We start from the raw sequence: 18915 nt of genomic DNA on the forward strand, positions 1-18915 counted from the left end.
CACACGCTCTGCAGCACATCTGCAGAACTCTGCCTTGCCGACTGTGCCTCCTCATCCTGCACCCAATGAGCGCAAGCCAAAGAAAGCATTATTGACCTCTTAAAAGATTCCCGAACTCTAGGAAAACAGTTAACCTAAAATGAAGTTAAGACTTGTTATAGTTTAATTAACTAATAAAAAAATGGAGGCAAAGCCACAACTCTGCATCTACGATTTCCTGCCCTTGATTGTATCTTGATGGAAAAAATTCCTCAAGCTGTTCCCTTCAAACTTTTCAGCTCAGTACAGTTTTTTAAGCAAATGCAACAGAAAACCCTATTGTAAATATACATATGCGCTCCTAGGATACGAAAATATATATCAGTTCTAAACACCGATACCAACAATTTCTGCCATTATAATCACCCCCTAGTAAGTCCCCTTCAGAGGGGGGTGATTTCCTCCCTTAAAGGATTTTATCCACCTAAAGAAAACGTGAGACTGTATGACATCTACTAAAGATATCACTACTTTTAGTGATAACAAGGAGCATGCTTTTATAAAACAACAATCAGAGTTCTATAAAATGTAATATGCAATATAGTATATAAGAGAAAAGATACACAGTACAGTGGGGGGAAGAAACAAACATTGCCATGATACATTTCCATACATTTTCCTGTACATCCTTTGAATTTTTCTAATAACTTTGTACAGTAAGACCCAATTCTATAAGAACTTTTTCCTGTACTTTACTTGCAGGTAGACTCACTGAAGGAGGGAGACAGCAGAGACCAAACCACATGTGTAAGCATCTGTGAGGTCAGACAAGCCTTATGGTTTTATTTTAATTAGCTTACCTGCACAAAAATGCAAGATTTTGTCTAGAGTAGTCAAAAGAGTTGTTAGAACAGTAGAAGCAAATGCTTCTTTGTCTTAAGTTTCTGAATCCAGACTTGTCACTACAGATTTCACATGATGAGCTTTTTCAAGCATGAATAAGCATATAAAGATGTATTTCTTCTTGCACAAAATGGTAATACTAATGGTGCCAAGTACCTGAAAGGCACATCACTTTATACAAAGCTGGAGCTGCAGTCTATCACTGTTCTTATCTGACAGCAGTTTATCTGTGCTACTGAACTCAATTGCTTGTACTCTCTTGAAAAAAACAATTAAAAAGAAAACTCCCAAATGTATTTAAGAGGGTGCTGGTATAAACAACATGTACAAAACCTCAATGTCTTAAAAAAAATTAGCAATAAATATCTACCCTTTCAATAACTATGTTGTTTCAGTTGTCATAGAAAAACAACACCGATTTAGTCCAGCTTTTAACTGATTCCGCTTCAGAATTTAATTTCCTCAGTTGTCAGTGTCTAAGAGCAGCAACCCATGTGGTGCCTCACTGATTGCATGCAACACATCAGAGGCAGGGAGAAGCAAAAAGCACAACACACAGGTTGGTGCTGCCATAATAAACAGCCCCTGGATGAGGTATTTTAATTAAGTACTTTGAGGCTGAGGATGGTGGCTCTGTGGCGCAGTTCCCACCCCGAGCAGAAGCCCCTGGCCCTCAGTACACATCAGGTGTACAAACTGCAACCTGAGGCACTGGCTGCTGTGGGCTCCTTCAGGCAGCTTGCCAGGGCACCAGCAGTGCACTGAAAGAGAAGCACACAGCAGTGAATTTTGATCAAGACACAGCTTGCTTGCTCTGCTTCATTTAAGCTTGGTTGGTGTTTCACAATAATAACTGTAAATATTTACTTTTTAAAAGGAAAAAATAAAAATTAAGCACCTTTGCATCTAATCTACAGCCTGTTCCAGGGAGTAACAACTGCGTGACTTGGAGAAGTATTTGTAATAACTCTGAACAGAGCTCCAAGGGAGCTGGCTCACTGATCTCCGCCTGGACGTTGCCATACACATGGAAAACAGGACGCTCTGCTGGGGCACGCTGCCCTTCTGGGGGACAGAGTGGAGCCAGTCCCTGTAGCACGCGTGCTAATGGCTTTACCATTTCCCGTAATGCTTGGAAGGCTGACTGATCATTTCCCCCATCAGTACTCAAGAAAAATCAGAATTAGGAATCAGAAGTCCAAACAGCAAAAACCTCCCCCAAAACTCTACAGCATACATTTCTCTATAATGAAGCGTCTAAACACTTGGAGGGGAAAGGCTGCCAGAGAAGCACATGCTTTCAGCAAGGCAGTGTACAAATACACAATATTATTACTGTAACTGAATAGTAGTTCTACAATAGCAAGAAAAGTGCCTTTTCCACCTCTCTCCTCTGCCAGTGGTCTTTCTGAGGCTCATTGCTTTGTACCATATCCAGTTTCATCATCTGGCTTTCATTCAGAGATCCTACATAATTCTACCTCAGCCTAACCTAAACCCACTGCTTTATTGTCCAAATGACTCAGTAACATCTTCCTAACATTGCTCCCACCCTCGCATACAATATTCTCTCAGTCCTGGCCCACAAAACCATTTCCCCTCTCTTCACTCCAGTGGCCTTGCCAAAAAGCTCACTTCATTTGTGCTGCCCCCAGCAGCATAAAACATGAAACAAATCAAAAGAGAGGCGAAGAAAGAATGCTAGTTTTTTGATTTTGTTCTCCTGGAATTTTACATGCTGAAATAACACTACTGCTTCTCAAAAAGGAGGTGGACTCCACTGATGGAGCAGGGACTTGAGGTGGACACCAGTAGGCAAATCTCACACAGTATGCCACACCAGAGCCAGGTATTACAAGCAATTACTAGTTATGAAACATACACGGTCCCAGAGTTTTCCAGCAAGTCATTTCTCTCTTAATTTTTATTTAAACACATTTAAACACAACCCATCACAAGTGAGAAAGCTGTCTGCATCACAGCAGCGTATCTGCCAAAAGTAAACGCATGCACGAAAAGGGATTATGATTACTGCCCATGTAGTAAGACTAAGAAGTCTTTGTCGTGTAAAGAAAAGCAAAGTTGCACCATAAAGACCTGCTCTATCTCTTCTTCCAGTCAGCTTTCCTATCAAAATCAGTGAGAATATCACTTAAACCTATAGCAAAGATCTCTTGAATTCTCATCTACTATTTTTAATTTTTCCAGTAGATGAGGTCAGTAAATCTATCAGAAACATCTCGCAAAGAGTTAATCATCTGACAGTCTGGCATTGACAACATCCCAGCTACACTGCTGAAAATCTGGAGCCTTATCTTTTATGTTTCTGGGGATTATTTGCTATTCACACCACAGAAGCCAACATAAATTCTGTCTTTTGCATGAATGAATTCATTCCACCATGAGATTTACACAAAGGATTTTTTTCCCTCAGCTAGCAGGTGCATATCACTTGTAGTTACATCCTGAAATATAAAAAAGACCAAGCTGATTAAAACCAGCACAATCTGTGTGTGCCATTGCAATGAATCCGATCTATCTTTATCTCTGATCAAGAATGTTAAAAGTTCTTCCTTTCTCCTCCCATGAAGGAAAACAAACCCAAAATGTCCTTGCCAATTATTTTTGTGACCAGAAAGCATGCATTAAGTATACAATGAATAACTATAAGTAAATAGCTTACTGCAGTGGGAACCAACATTGCTAGTGTCACTGAAAGTTCATGGTAATTCCAATGATCTCTCTCATAAATTCAACTTCACACTTTGTCCCATGTGGGACTTGCAGTTTGTATTTCATAGAAGCAGTTTCATGAGAGCACTTTTGTTAAGAAGTCTGCATTCCCATGTACTGTGACAGCTTCTCTGCACACAGCCTCCTCCACGCTCACTATCAGGGGGAATGTTCACACAGCTGATACTCATTGCTGATCTGAAGACATATCAAGTCATTCAAAATGAAATGTTCTTCCTTTACATAAAGCACAGGAAATAAATGCTAGAGGCAATAAAATACAAAACAGTTAAATACCATGCATCATGGCTGCTATGCAAGTCTTTAGTCTAGGAGCTGTAGCAGGAGTCAGAGCTGTGAGCTGGTGCAGGCAGCACAATGCATTGGTTCTGCAAACTCAGACAAGAAATTTCACATGCTTGATCAACCAAACAGACTAAGCCAGGGTTTTTCCTTTGCTTTCTTGCTTGTTTTGGGTATTGGGGGAGAAGAGAGCTCAAGAGGAGAGAAAGTGGATTTCAGCCATTGTGGAAAGTCCATTCAGAATAACTTCTTCTATTTGTAAAAACACTTTTATCTTTCATGTCCAGAGAGATGATGTAAACACTTATGTAACAGAACTAAAGAAAACTGAGGGTAGCTTAAACAGAGTACTGTGTAGTGCTACAGATGCTGGTATTTTAGATTGCAAGTGCAATTCCAGAGTTTAGATTAAGCTCCTTCATAAAGCGAGCACTAGGTGCACCATGGTTCTTCAGCCAACAGGCTTAAGCACACACAGTATAAAGTTTTCTCTTACCCCAGTAAACATCTCTGAGCCTCATTCCTGGGAGAGGAGAGGCAAAACTGTTCTCAAAGCCAACTGCATGTTTGGCAGCTCTGCTGTCACTTGAGGGAGCTGCTTGAGATGGTTATGGTTTGTCAAATGGGCACTTGCCAAGGCTGGCAGAGACCTCCATCCCTCTGCACGATCACAAAAGAGCCATCAAAATAGCAATTACAACTCATTACTGACTTGGCCTTGCACTGAGCAGAGCAGCGGGTCCTGCAGGCTGTGTGGTCTGTGGCGGTCGCTGCAGGGCTGCTCACACACACGCTTATGCCAGGAGCATGTCCTTCATCTCGCACTTCAGCCGTTGCTGCTGCCCGCATCCTACTCTTCCTCATGACACCAGTCAGAGCAGGATTTGGCCACAAAAATGTCTTCTCGAGAAACCACCCTCCCTTCCAGTCCTCTCCTAGCCCAGATTAAGTATCAAGTGCTAAATAACAAGCTGTTTAGGAGCTATTACTGCTCAGAAACACTAATTTTCTATTGTCTCTGGCTGAAGGCAAGGCTCAGTGAGCAAATAAGCACCAAGAGAATTTAAAAAAAATGCACCTCATGCAGTAAGGTGAACATGGATTCAAAGCATGATAGGTTTTTTTAACACTAGAGAAGTTAGACAAGAAAATACTTTTTCTTGGGTTTCTGCATCATTCAAAGAGTGGCTTTCAGCCAATAGCGCCTGCTAGACTGAGGAAGTGAAACATTTAAGAGCAAGCAAGGATGTAGGTAGATGTTTCTGGACATCCTCCACACAATCTCACAGTCAAAGAAATGGCAACTGTAACTTCTACAGTCTTGGAGACAGTCTGAAAAGATACTTTCTGAAGTTATTTTGAAGGGTGGTACCTCAACAGGATGAACCCACAAGTAACCTTGCATCCAACCCATGGATGGGTACATGGTTTTACACTTGGTGTTCTAAATGCAACACTACATAGGTCCAGTCAACATTTCAAATCACCCTTAGTTTTCATTTAAATGCTCAGTGCAAGCTCATGCTGAAATTTAAGTGACTGAAAATGTATTCAATTGCAAGGTTTGAGTCCACTCTGGAAAGCATGCAAACACTGCAGATCCTATAGGTAAAACACAAAACCAAATATACTGTATTTTGGTATGCAATGATTTTGGATGAACTAGCCTATATGGGAAATCACCCTAAAATCCTGGAGGTAAAGCTAAAATGATAAAGGTACAAAATAAACACAAATGTTTTTATTTAAAGTACTATTAGTATGACATATTCCTATTCACTGTCAGTAAAATTTGGAACTAGTTACACACAAGATCTGCTCACCATTTTGGGTTACAAGAGAAACAGAACTAGTAACACTGAGGTTAAGAAAGAAATAGTCCTCCAGAGCCAATATAGAGGCTGGTGGAACAGCTGGACTCTATCTGGCCTTAGCAGCAATGGTGTGCCATTTTCTATCTTGATCTATCTTGTATCTTGATATTGGTATATCAAAGAATACTCTAAAACTAAACCACAAAAATTCCAACTCTAGAGATTACAAATGCACTAAAAGGAACTTGCAGATACACTACAAAGAGTATAAATTTATACAAATAAAACATGCATGTAATGAGCTAAATAAGAAGAAAAAATCTGCACTTTCAATTCCTCATGAAACAGCAACTAATCACAAAAACATGCATGTAAAGAACTGATCCTGGAAAAAAACAGTCAACTGATACCACGGCATGTGTTCTGTAGAACAGGACTTTCTGAGAGTGCTGCAGAGGTGCTAAAGCAAATTGTTATAATGTCACTGCACAATGTGCTGTTGAGGTTTTATGGTCACACTGCGCCAATAGTCTCGGGAAGTTATTTTGCATTCTTATATAAACTTTTTTCCCAATCCTGTTTTCCACAAAAAAGGGCTTTCAATAATGTACAAACTTCTGTTTATACACAGCACAGGAAAAACATGATAAACTCAAGAACACAGTCTCTACTTTAAACATATTTTAAAATGCGATTTCTACAACTTCATGTAAACAAGAATAAGCTGTTAAAGGCTCCCCCCAAAAGAGCATAACCTTCCTGTAATTAAATGGTCATGTTTTACATGGCACTTTTTTAAAATAATGAAAATAAAAAGAGCAAATAAATAAATCAATCCAGCAGACCCCTCCCAACTTGAGCCTTAACCTGCAAATTAATGTAACGGTAATAAAAGCCATGCCAGCTGGAATCCGTTCTTTCTCTGGCTTTGGCATGAGCAGCAAGAGCAGGTATATGTTTGAAGAAAAACAAAGTAGGACATTTTCCACCTTTAGTCACAGGATGTTAACTGAACTCTGGCAAATGTTTAAAGCTATTCTCAAAATGTTCAAGAAAGAATTAAAACCAGTTGGGGCTAAGAAATAACCCATCCTTCCTCCCCTCTCTTCTCCCCCCAGACATCTGTTCCAAAATTATACTCCAAAAACCACAGCGAAGAACAGTCATAATTAATGTTATTTTGGCTTTTTAGTTACTAGGCCTGCATTCTGAGGTTAGAAGTATAAAAATGCAAGTTCAAGGCACTATTACTGTACTTAAGGACTCTCCTGATGCGTGTAACAAAAAGGCAGCTTTCCTTTTCTTTCCCCCATTTTTCATAAAACAGAAAAACTAGAAACAGAATCAGGAAACAGTTTCATGTTTAAGATAAAGGATTACAATAAAAAGTACCTACATAAATGAACTAGAGTTTATGAAGCTATGAAAATACATTTGAGACATGGTTTATAACGTCGGGTTAAACATGCTTTACAGCTGTACAAAAGCTATTCAGCCACTTACAGTACAGGCCATAAAACTGCTAATGCACATAGTCCTTACCCACCCTGACTGCCGTGTACTGTGCCTTCATCCCTGCACAAACCCAGCAAGGATGCACCAAGCTATGACCAGGCTCCCATCCAAGGAACTGCTATCACTGTGCCCGTAGCACTCACTATGTGAGAAATGACACTAATTTCAGTGGGATTCAGTAACATGTGGATTTCCAAGATGCTCCTGGGCTGGACCTCAGAACTGATGTGTTGTCGGGCTGAATCATGCCAACAGGTTACAACAGTAGGCTGTCCATGGAGGACCAAGGTGTTGCAGAGACCCAGGGCAGCTCAGAGCTCTTCCAGCAGCTTTGGGCTGAGGGAATTTCATGTTTATGAGCCCCAGGAGGGCTACAAATCCCTGACCAGCAATGAGAGGGGCAACGGCAGATTCTCCACTTCAATGCACTTAAGGGCGAGAGTGTTTATTTTGCACGAAAATATATGTAACACTTCTCTCTACCTGCTTGTAAATGCTCTGACCCACCTATACTTAAAAAAACTCCATCAGTATAATTTGAAAGACAGTCCTAGTAACAATACTCAGTATTACTAGTAGGAACTAAAATGCCTACTGGTTACTGAGCCAGAATCAAGGAGTTTCTCATCCTGCCTAGACACAGTATCTACAGAGAACATGTTTTTTAATTAATCCTACTCTGTGTTTCTGAGAAAGAAACATGTTTGTAGCACTCAGACATAAGAACACATTCAGTGGGGAGTTGTGTCTCCTCTCCTTTAAAAAAAAAAAACCAGACCAAAGATTCTTATAAAATAAAATCTGCAGTGTGTCTGGTATGCTGTCACAAACCTTTCTTTGAGGCTATCACTGTTCCAATCAGGTGTACAAAATGTATGTTACCAGGTGTGAGTTGTTTCAGATGATGTATCACTGGGCTGAAGTTGAAATTAAAATACTTCTCAAGTTGTTATTTTCCATTGCTCCTTGGCTTCTTGTATCCTTTGGCATTAGAGGCAGAAGTGCTGAGAAACTGCCCTGAATGATGCTGACTATATATGGCAAAACCTTACAGGAGGGAGCCCATGCTAGCATGGACAAAGCACCAGCTTTCATCTTCAGCAAGAATTAGGGTGGTGTCTTTTACTTGCCAGGCCACAAATGTTAAAAAGACAAGGGAATATGTAATTCTGGGGGTCAACAAATATTTCATAGCCTTCGGCTCTCTTGGTAATACACAAGAGCTACAAACAACCCTGGTTTTCCTGTAATTTTACATCATTTTGATGATCATGTACTGGCTAACATCAACTCACAATACAGCATTTCCCCTGTGAAATAAACCTCTGTGTGTTTTAAGCCATCAAGTGTGAAATGGTACATTAGTCCTTGCCTTTTTCTGCTTCTGATTTACTCAGGCTACAATGCAAGGAAAACTCAAACATTTGCTCAAGTTTCACCATCTTCAGTACACTGAAGCACTGGCCTAAATAAGTATGGTTTTTTTTTCTCTGCTAGGCACTGTAAAACCTCTTTGAAAACTGTAACTACCTTCAGTATGAAGATACACAGCACTAATGTATCTAGTGATTTTTTCAGTCCTTGAGGCACTACAATGGTACAATTAAATCCTGCTCAATCTTGTAGTGTAATATTTATATATAGATATGTTTATATATGTGCATACCCATACACACAATTTAAATAAGCACCTAGAAGTTCCATGTGCCCAACTACAGTTTCCAGCTTTCTAAACCACATTTGTGCTTCTGGTTAGTAATTTTCAACATAATTAGCAGATTGCTTATAAAGCTAAAAAGAATATAATAAAGAAATCCTTCAACCAACTGGCCCTTGCAGTGTAAACACACAAACATGAATGCTGTCATTGTTACCAGAACTACTGAAGTTCCTTTTGGCTGTCACACTATTTCTACATTAAAGCAGGTATTATTCAACAAGCTGTGAAAGGCAGGCACAATGTGCCTGCTACAAAATGTCTCATTTTTATACATTTGGAGTAAGAAAGGTTCATGTATAGCGGGTACGCTTCTATGCTAAAAAAAAACCAAACAACCCTATCACAAATTAACACAGAGATAATCTTTATTTTAAGCTTATTGTACATTTTCTGTTCTCCACGCTGTTAAAAAGGGTTTGCCAGGTTAGACTACTATGATGAGGATTATAAAACAGTTCCTGTGCTTGGAAGTACTTTAAATCTACAAGCCATGTTTCTATTGCTGCTTTGTAGCTCAAACCCCAAAACTAGCGATGATTTTATGAGTTGCTATAGTCTAGACAACTCGGTTACTTTTCAATGAAATTGCTCCTTGGGGAGAGTACTGTGAAAATTCCCATACAATTAATTACAGGTATGTGCAATTAAAATACAATTCTACAGCACAGTAGCTTTACAATTGCTAGTGCAATTTATGTCTGTATCAAACAAGAATGCTCTGAAGGGGCTGGGAAGACGAAGTACAACAAATGGAAGGTCACATGTAAAGTTACCTGCAGTGAGTGAGATAAGTAAGTTGCAGTGTTAAACTTCTGATGCGCCTTCTTCTCTGGCAAGATTGAGAGTTCTACTGGAAAGCACAAAATCCAACAACTGAGTCAATCGTCCCAGAATGTACTTTTATGGCAAACGGGGCTCAACACATTTTTACTGCCATGTTAAAGAGCAAATGAGAAATTTAACAGAATTATAAGGGAAATGCACCCTTAAAGCAGGAAAAGAAAGAAAACCAGAAAATATAGAGGAAAGCTATGAGAAGGATTGTGATTAAAGAGAAAAAGCCTTCGTGTATTTTCCCCTGATAGCACAGCTCTATTTTCCCCCATCTGCTATTTCTACCTCAATATCTTTCCTCCATATACACTTAGAAATGTCCTTTTAACTTTAAAAGCAATTTCAACTGTTTTAGCACCACTTTAAAATTATTTCATTTTTGAATGTAGTACAGACCTTTTTGCACTTAGGTTTTAAGTTAGTTCAGGATGGAGTTAAAAGAAGGACTAAGCAGGGGAGGTTATTGTGGCATGTGTCTGTGAAAATCATAGAAAAGGTTAATTACAGGAGAATCCCTATCATTTTGCTCTATATTTATAAGGTTACAGTCTTGGATCAGTGGGAACCCCAAACCTCTGAAAAAGCAAGATGCTCACAGGTTGTGTTGGATTGTCTAGGACAACTCTGCAGAAATACTCCAGGATCTGTACCACAAAGCTACAGGACTTTGATAGAACCATAGTCACATTACTGGAGCCCTGTACTCAGAATTCCATGAAAAACTCATCAAGAAAATAGGAGCAAAAGGAGTTACAGTAGTCTGCTGGTGGTCCCTCAGCAGAAGAGACCTCCAGCCACTTTGGGACATCAAGATACAGTTACTTCCATAGAGTCTAGGAGTACCTGGAAATCTCTGAACCACCAATTTGTTCAGGCTTGACTAAAATAATGCCCTTGGTCTTCATGATAATTTCAAGGTGTGTGATCTGGGGCTGTAAGTTAGTAACTGTTACTTGCCATGTAGTCACACCCAAGACACAACAACAGCACTGTTGCTGTGCATGCAGTACAAGAACATCTCTGTTCCACAGATCCTTCAAGATGAAGTTTCCGAGTGTTCTGGGAACCTAATTCTCTGGTTCAGCTTTGTCAATGAGTAACCAATATAATGCATATTCTTGCCTCTCTAAGGATCCTGGACACCACCTGAGAGCAGATGTCTTCTAAAAAAAAAAAAAAGGAGATCCATTTCTGAAGCACTTAGCCAAGCGCAGTGATAAGCACTTACGCATTTTTCACTCTGGAAAAAAGAGCTGAATACGTACAAGGTTAAAGCCTGGCTCCCTAGGAAGGGAATGTGGTATATAGTGCTGAAAAAACCCAACATCTTTTAACTGTTGCTGGGAACAAGTCCCACCTGTGCTAAGAAAACCCCTACAGGAAATAATTGCACTTTTACTTATTATTTTTCATTGTTATTGGAAACCTCTTACTACAGCTTTATTCCTTAAGGCAAAAACTAGAAACTAGCACAGATTATACTTATTATTCATGCTCAGTCACGACCTCAGCCAAAAGCTAGTGTTAAAATCTCATACCATGTCTAAGCACACACATATATTATAGTTAAGTCATCTGTTGATCGACTGTTTTGCACAATGCCATTCATTATTTTAATTATTATTTATGCATTTATTTTTTACAAGAACACCCATAAGACTCTGTTAGAATAGGTGCCTCAGACTGCTGAATGCTGGGCAAACATATGCAGATATTAATTAGTGTGCAGGATTCATATAGGCCCCCAAACCTGCAATTAGATGGGCCTGTTCTGGCTCCAGAAATTATAAAAGTTCTCTTTCATCATCTGAACTGAAATGTGAAATCCTGGCACCAGTGAAGTCCCTTAGAGGCAGTTTTGCCACAGACCACAACACGGTTCCCTCAAGACATTTTATCATAGATTTTATCATAACTTGCAGTCCCGTAATATCAACTGCATTCAAACTTTCATTATGTTGGAGAACAGATTTTTGTCTTCACTTTGTTAAGTATAGCTTAGTTATTTGCCCATACTGTTTATACAAGAGTGGGTCTATATATCTAATTTTTAATAAAAACACAGCATACAAGTTCTTCAGTCTCTGAACAGGCAATTAAGTGAGTAGAAACTTCTGTCAATCTGAACAACTAATGAGATGGTTCCTCAGACATCTGAAATGTGTTTTTTCAAGCTGCAGTAGAACTTGCTACACACCCCATAAGTCAAACACACAAAAATGTAGCACTCTCAGCCCACTTCTCTGCAATGATTTAATGCAAGAGCCCTGGGATTTGATCTCGTATTTCTACTTTTCATTATTTTTTCAATTACATCTCCATGATACTACACTGCATTAATGTAAGATGTAATAATTAAACCTGAGCATTTACAATATGCTAACACAGGTGAAGAGTTTTTGAAGTGAATGGCTAAAGTTAGGCTTTTGTGCCTACATTAAATTCTTGAACTTGCAACTCTGCAAGAGCAGAATACTTCATTCCAGTCTGACAAAACACTTGTTATGTGCTCAAAGTCAGGCATTCACCTCCTCGGTATTAATTGCTTCACATTAATCATGTCTTAAGTGCACGTAACCTGCATTTGTAGCCTGATTTTCAAAACTCCATCAACATGTACTTGTTTCCACTAACTTGTCCTAACTCTCAAGCCTAATTCAAAGCAACTTTAAAATCTTAATCAAAGAATATTTTGCAGTGCACTAGCCTTAAAGAAAGAAGCCCGCCACAAAAGAACAAGCTCTCTCCAGCTGTAGCAGTATTGAGCCAATCTGCACTGCCCAAAAGAAAAGCTGTTGCAGATTATCAAATGAATAGCGCATTTAATGGCTTACAGTCTGCTCTGATTCAAACTAACATGGAGTTCAGAAATGCCACCTGCTGACAGAAATCAAAAACATTCTGATATGAATTGCAGTTCTGCTATAAATTCAGATCAATTTGGCTACATAATAGCACATCCATAAACAAAAGAAGTTTGAGCACCTAACTCCTTCTCTCAGTCCTCATTTCATTTGTGGGGGGGCACAACCCTCTTGCTTTACATTTGTACTATCCACTTTAAACTTACAAAATAGCTTAGCAGAGCATATCTCTTTTTGTCACTGGCTTTTGTTTAACGTGCTGTTATAGCACTGCGTAACAGCTGTCTGTGCCATATGATTACTTCATTGTTGAAAGTGTAGCATATGGAAACTACACTGAAATGTTAGCTGCTTTGATACCTATGGAGAGGAATGAGCTTTTGCATTACAACAAGACAGCACATTTTTTAAACAACTTAAAGTAACAAAAAAGAAACACACATTTAGAATCTAAACCATATTAGTTTCCAACATGCCTGTTACTCTATCTCAATGCCCAATTTCAATAGGTGGTTACTATTGTGTTTTTGACTGCTATTGCCAGTAAACAGTGGGTGGCTTTTCTTCAGCTTTTGTGTTCCTGGGAAAGAAAAAGGAATAGATTGAAGAGGATGCCCTTGGGATTCCTTCATGAGTTATCCATGAAGGCAAATGCTATACAAGTGGAATTATAGGAATGGTATCTTATGCCATTGAAATAACATTACTTGAGATAACAAGGTTTATTGGGAAAACTCATGAACTGCCACACAGTGATTTGCTTCCCAAAATAAAAGGTCTCACCACAGACAAGTGCTTAATGGACCAGAAGCAAGGTGGATCCTTACAGATTCATTTCTAAATCCCAACTGCCTCTGGCAGGAGGAGAAAGGAAATATTTAGTTGTAATACACAGACTTTCCTCCCCTGTAAATTAGTCACCCGTAAGAGGGAACAATAAAGCTCTAAATTATTTCATCAGTAGCAAGAACACTCGTTAACACAAGAAGGAAGCTGTAATCTTTTGCTCACTGTTTTGCCAGTAGCTGCATTTGAATCCTGAACAAAATCCAGCTGAATAAGAAGAAAGATTGTCTGAATTGTAAGAATCTATTGATTTTATTGAATAAAAGTTTATATATACACTATAGTCCCTAATGATGTAAATGGGACCCAGTTCTCTTCAGTTTAGTTTGTTAGCCAAACCTACAAACCCAAACATAATTAAAGTCATTGTAGTCAAAACAGGTATCATAATTACTTCCAACTGCACCAGGCTCTGAAAATACATCCTAGAGGAAGACTGATTTATTTTTTTTTAATTGGATTTTTTTTTTATTTCACTTTCTGTTTTTAAATCACATATTAAATAAAGTCATGGTTCACTACTAGTACGAGTTACTAAGAATATTATATTAATATATTAATAATATATTATATTGAAAAATGGCTCATTTCACATGATACATTCTAACTGGCTGAAACAGTGCAGCTTTAGGATTATTGACACAGCTATTAAGCCATCTTGACTTCAGTTTAAGAATATGCTCCATATACCTATACAGTTACTATAGATCTACTAAATCATCATTCAAATAATACCCTCAGATGGTAAATGTAATGGTTTCTACACCAATAGTACTAACTTGAAAGCCTCAGTCATAGGGGTTTTTTAGTCTTAAAATATTCCTGTACTGAAAATTTTAGGCATATATGATTACAATATCCCTGTTTACATGTTAGATTCCTTAAAGGTTATGGCCAATCCTACAACGTGTTTTTTACTCCAAATTAAAACTCATTGCTTTCATGTTTTACTAGAAGGAAAAAGAAAAAAAGAGTTTGAGAAATTAGGTTAATTTTCTGTGAGCAGCAAATGGGGTCACTTCCGCAAATATTGACATTGGGCTAGTAGAAATTACAAGGAAGTTTGCCATATTAAGGAAAGGTAAGATCTTTCAGATGTAGTCAAATGACTGCACAAATATAACTCCCCAGAAAGGCATTTATCCTAATTAATAATAGTTAGTCACCTACTTAACTGACAGCTGCAAATCAAAATGGCACTGGCCAGTTCTCTCATGGGCTCAGGTATGACCACCCATGAAAACTTCCTTCTTTCATCTGCTTTACAAGAGGAAAGACTGACCAACAGCCACAGCCATTTCAGCCAACCATAGCATCCTCAATACTCACTGCCAGGACTGGCTGCCACCCACTGCCCAAGACGATCAGGCAGTAAGTAGGTCTATAAACCTATTAAACCAGCATAAATGTTACAACTTGTCATCTATTAAAATCAAAATAAACATGAAAGGAGGTCTGAAAGCCAGTTTCTTCAGAGCAAAATGTAATGCTCATTATAAGGTTTTCAAATATCCCAGCTTTTTTCTGGGGGTGGGCAAGACTTAGGGTTGAGCCATTAAAAAGCCAGTTGGTAGTATTAAACTCTTGCTTTAGGATTTATAAGAAGGCCAAAAATTCACTCCAGGCTGAAATTTACTATCCCAGGTCTGGAACAGTTTAAACAATAATAAAAATAATAATAATTAAAAAAAAGTAAAAAACCCAGAGAAATAAAAAAGTCATAAATATGGAAGAAAAACCAAACAAACACAAAACAGTGGTTTCAGATTATTTTTGGCACTCCTTCAATGCAAAAGTGGCTTTATTTTTTAATGAAGTCTGAGAGTTATTACTACGAATTACTTTAATACTTAAGACTGGGACCAGGTTATTTTAATAATTAATTACTAATAAGCTACTATCACAGAATCTTTTTTAAAGCTTTTCAGTATGAAGAGACATCATAGTTTTCAAAGGAATGTCAATGCTCTGACTTACACTCCAAAGCCAGGAAGTTGGGGCAGCAAATTTCATCTGTGAGCCACACTGATGTATGAAAACATTTAAAAAATCAACAGCGTATGTTAAAGATGCAATGTCAGCCCCAGTTTTATCCATAACTAGACTTCATTAGTTTTGTGGGTTTAAAATTGACATTTAAATATAAAGGCGACATAAGTTTTTGCGACTTAATTGAGCGCTCCTTAAATAAAGAGATATTTCAATGTTTGCAGACCATTAACGTCCTTCCAAAATAAGCTGTGTGCTGGTGCTACTTAGCAATATTTCCCTATCACCCTAAGGAGCCTATATAGCTAATAGAAGCCATTTCTTTTGCTAAATTCTGCCTGAAAACTCTAAAGAGAGCATTTAAGCTTACTCCTGGGAGACAATATTGTTAAAACAAAAACTGGAACAAGCTTTTCAAGTGAACTTTCTGCAATCTTGAGAGGACACAGGTCTTAAGAAGAGGAGAAAACTTGTTATAGGGGAGGGAACAAAAAGCCAAATGTAAGCAGAGTGCACATGCCAGTCACCCCAAGGGAACAGAGGGGAGGGACAGAAAATTAACTGCTGCACATTTCTACTACCCACCAAAACCACAAATGGGCCATTCTGGGGGACTAACACACACAGAGTCTGCAGATAAATACATGTCTGCCTCATTACCTGAGAAGAGCCTTCAAGAGCACACTTCTCTGCTGAATATTTCTGCTTCTACATGACTGATCTCATTTATACAGAAGAAGGTGCTATACATATGCATGCAACGTTTGCAGCATATATGTGTGTCAGCTTGGAAGCTGCTCAGCTCTGCCTGTGAATTTGGCCTATAGTCTTTTGGCAGGGATTTTTACTGCAAAACTTAACAAACATTCCCCATAGCCAAACCACCTTGAACAGTTTCTTATCAGATTTCACAAGCTAAGTGGTTCACGTCTGGTTAATATGCGGATGAGAGATCACTATATGAAATTCTGCTTTGTTGAAAAATGGCAACAGTAGCTTAACAGCATCAGGAAATGGCAGGATTTAGCTGTAACGATGTGCACAAAGATGACCGGGATTCAGGTAGCTGCTGGCTTCACCCAAGATAAGACTACCATACCTAGGAAAGCCAAGATGAGCAGCATACCTAAAGGGAGGACAGTATGTGGAAAATGGGACATAAAAGATGAGTGAGGTTTCTGCTTTCTACCTGAAGCAAGAATGGCAAACAGCCACAAAGGACACTCTGCTGAATGACATGCCTATGTATATGCCATCTCACCAGTTTGCAAGGCCCGCTTTCTCTCTGGCATCTGAAGCAGCACCAGCTTTGAGTTACGCCTTGTGCAGTAACAGTAATGCCAGGCATGCTGCTGAAGTCTGGTATCCTAACACAGTATCAAACAACTGAGATGGAAGATAATAAAAGAGAAACTGCCATTCTGAATTTCTCATTAATAGCTTGGCAAAGTATAGGTCTAGAGAAGGATGAGGACAAGAATTATATTTGTATTATAACAAGTACTTAACATCAACCCAGATGATGCCCTTTCAGGCAACCTAAGGAAAAATATTTTCTTTATTTTCTTAAGTTACCACAACATACATGTTTACCTGTATTCAAAGATGAGTTAACAAGAGTTTGCTCGGAGTACAAATCAAACAGGATCTCACAGAAGGAATACAGCAGTATTCTTCATTCTGACTGGATGCAGTGGAAGGTATGCCTGTAGGGCTTGGAAGCTGTGTAGGCACTGTGAGGCTGAAATGCAGGACAATTTACATACTCCAAATTGTTTCCCTGAAACAGATCTTGCCTAACTATCCCTGGTTTTATCACCTCGCTAGTTAATTGCCATACACACTTGCACTTGAGGGAAAAAGATTTGCATCAGCCAACAACAGATGTGAGCTGCCCATCTAAAATTAGTCTGCTGGCCCTCCTGGGCTCCCTCTGCAGGCACTGCACGAGCAGAACGAGAAACTCAGCCACAGCATGATTCTGAGCACCTACCTCACCTATATAGGTTAGAACCACTGCGGAGACCAAAATCCTATGCCAAGCAAACACTGGGAAAAATTTTGTAGTTATCAGAAAAAACATCAATGCTTATTTTAGGCCCATAAAAGCTTTTAAGATGACAAAAAAAGAAATTCTGGGTGGAGACTGATGAAATGCAACTTAGTTGATAGTTAAGTTAAAAAAAACCCAAATCCATCAATAAATAATATATTTTTTTTTCTACCAGGCTATTACAAGCCCTAACTTTGCAACAGGGCTCCAAGGGGGAACTCAGAACAGAGTCTGAAGAAAGTGGAAGGTGGTATTATTTATAACCTGGCAGGCAGGACTCTAGAAACTCAGCCATGAGAAGCTGAGTCTCTTATCTAAAGGTAAAACAACATCAAGTAACTTAAAAGGTTTGAAAAATATATAAAAAATAAAAAGTATTTCAGTAGACAGATGCTGTCTTTTTTCTTTAGCATTTGATGGAACATGTTTCAAATAGTACATCGCTAACCAGTGTTCCTGACAGATGCGCAGTTATACTACTACCTGACCACATCATGAATTGGCCTTCTCAGGAAGAGCTACGCAAAAGCAAAACAGAAGAAAGCAGAAATTCCTTGGCATCTGTAGGATGTCAAGGAAACAAATCAGATTGTTTCAAATAGGAGATAATTAAGAAAATCTATTAAATTTTCTGAATTACATTAGGAATTTATCATTGAGCTATTCTCAACATGCTCCCCTTTTTCATATCCAGGGATATATAAACAACCAATTAATTTCAGAACTTCCAGAAAGTGTTATGAGGAATGCTACAACTTTTCCATTTAATCACTGATACTAAAACATTAAATCGCTTCTATAAAACACACGGCATAACCCTTTATCAAGGCAAGGATGCTCATGTGACTTCCTATGAAGAAGAGTATGTTGAGCCTACTTATTGCAGAATAGAACAGATGTATTATATACATAGCTTTTTGGAAGGAAATAACTGGTATTTAGTCTGAAGTGTATCAAAACCATCTGACAAGATCTCTACCTAATGTAAACCAGACTGACTTGGGCCAAGAACCTGGTTCAGCACAGCAAGCAATTTTCAGTTTCTCCAAGTAGTGTAAAAACCTTGTACCTTAAACAGGCACTGTATACCACATGCATAGCTCTCCTACTGATATATCAGGGGTCTTCTGAAACATTTGGTGTTTCTCGTGAGGTTAAGTTTTTTGTGTAATAATTTCAGTAAAGTTAGTGTCCTTCTCTGCTTTAGCAAAGAAAAAACACATTTTAGAGATTGCAAACCAAATGCAAATGAAAAAGCCCAAAGCTATTCTGTTTTAATTTTAGGGGTTTTCTTCCCAGTGCCTCAGTATGTCTATTTTTCTCCAAATGCCATGTAGCAAAATTGCCATCTTATTTGGGATA

General features: G+C 38.6%; 1 protein-coding gene across 3 annotated transcripts in view; it reads right to left on the reverse strand.

Moving 5' to 3' along the window:
- JAZF1 (JAZF zinc finger 1) overlaps positions 1 to 18915 on the reverse strand; it is a 187986-nt gene that overhangs the window by 11483 nt on the left and 157588 nt on the right. The window lies entirely within an intron of this gene.

The sequence above is a fragment of the Lathamus discolor genome, chromosome 2 (genome assembly GCF_037157495.1).
Source record: "Lathamus discolor isolate bLatDis1 chromosome 2, bLatDis1.hap1, whole genome shotgun sequence".
Taxonomy (NCBI): Eukaryota; Metazoa; Chordata; class Aves; order Psittaciformes; family Psittacidae; genus Lathamus; species Lathamus discolor.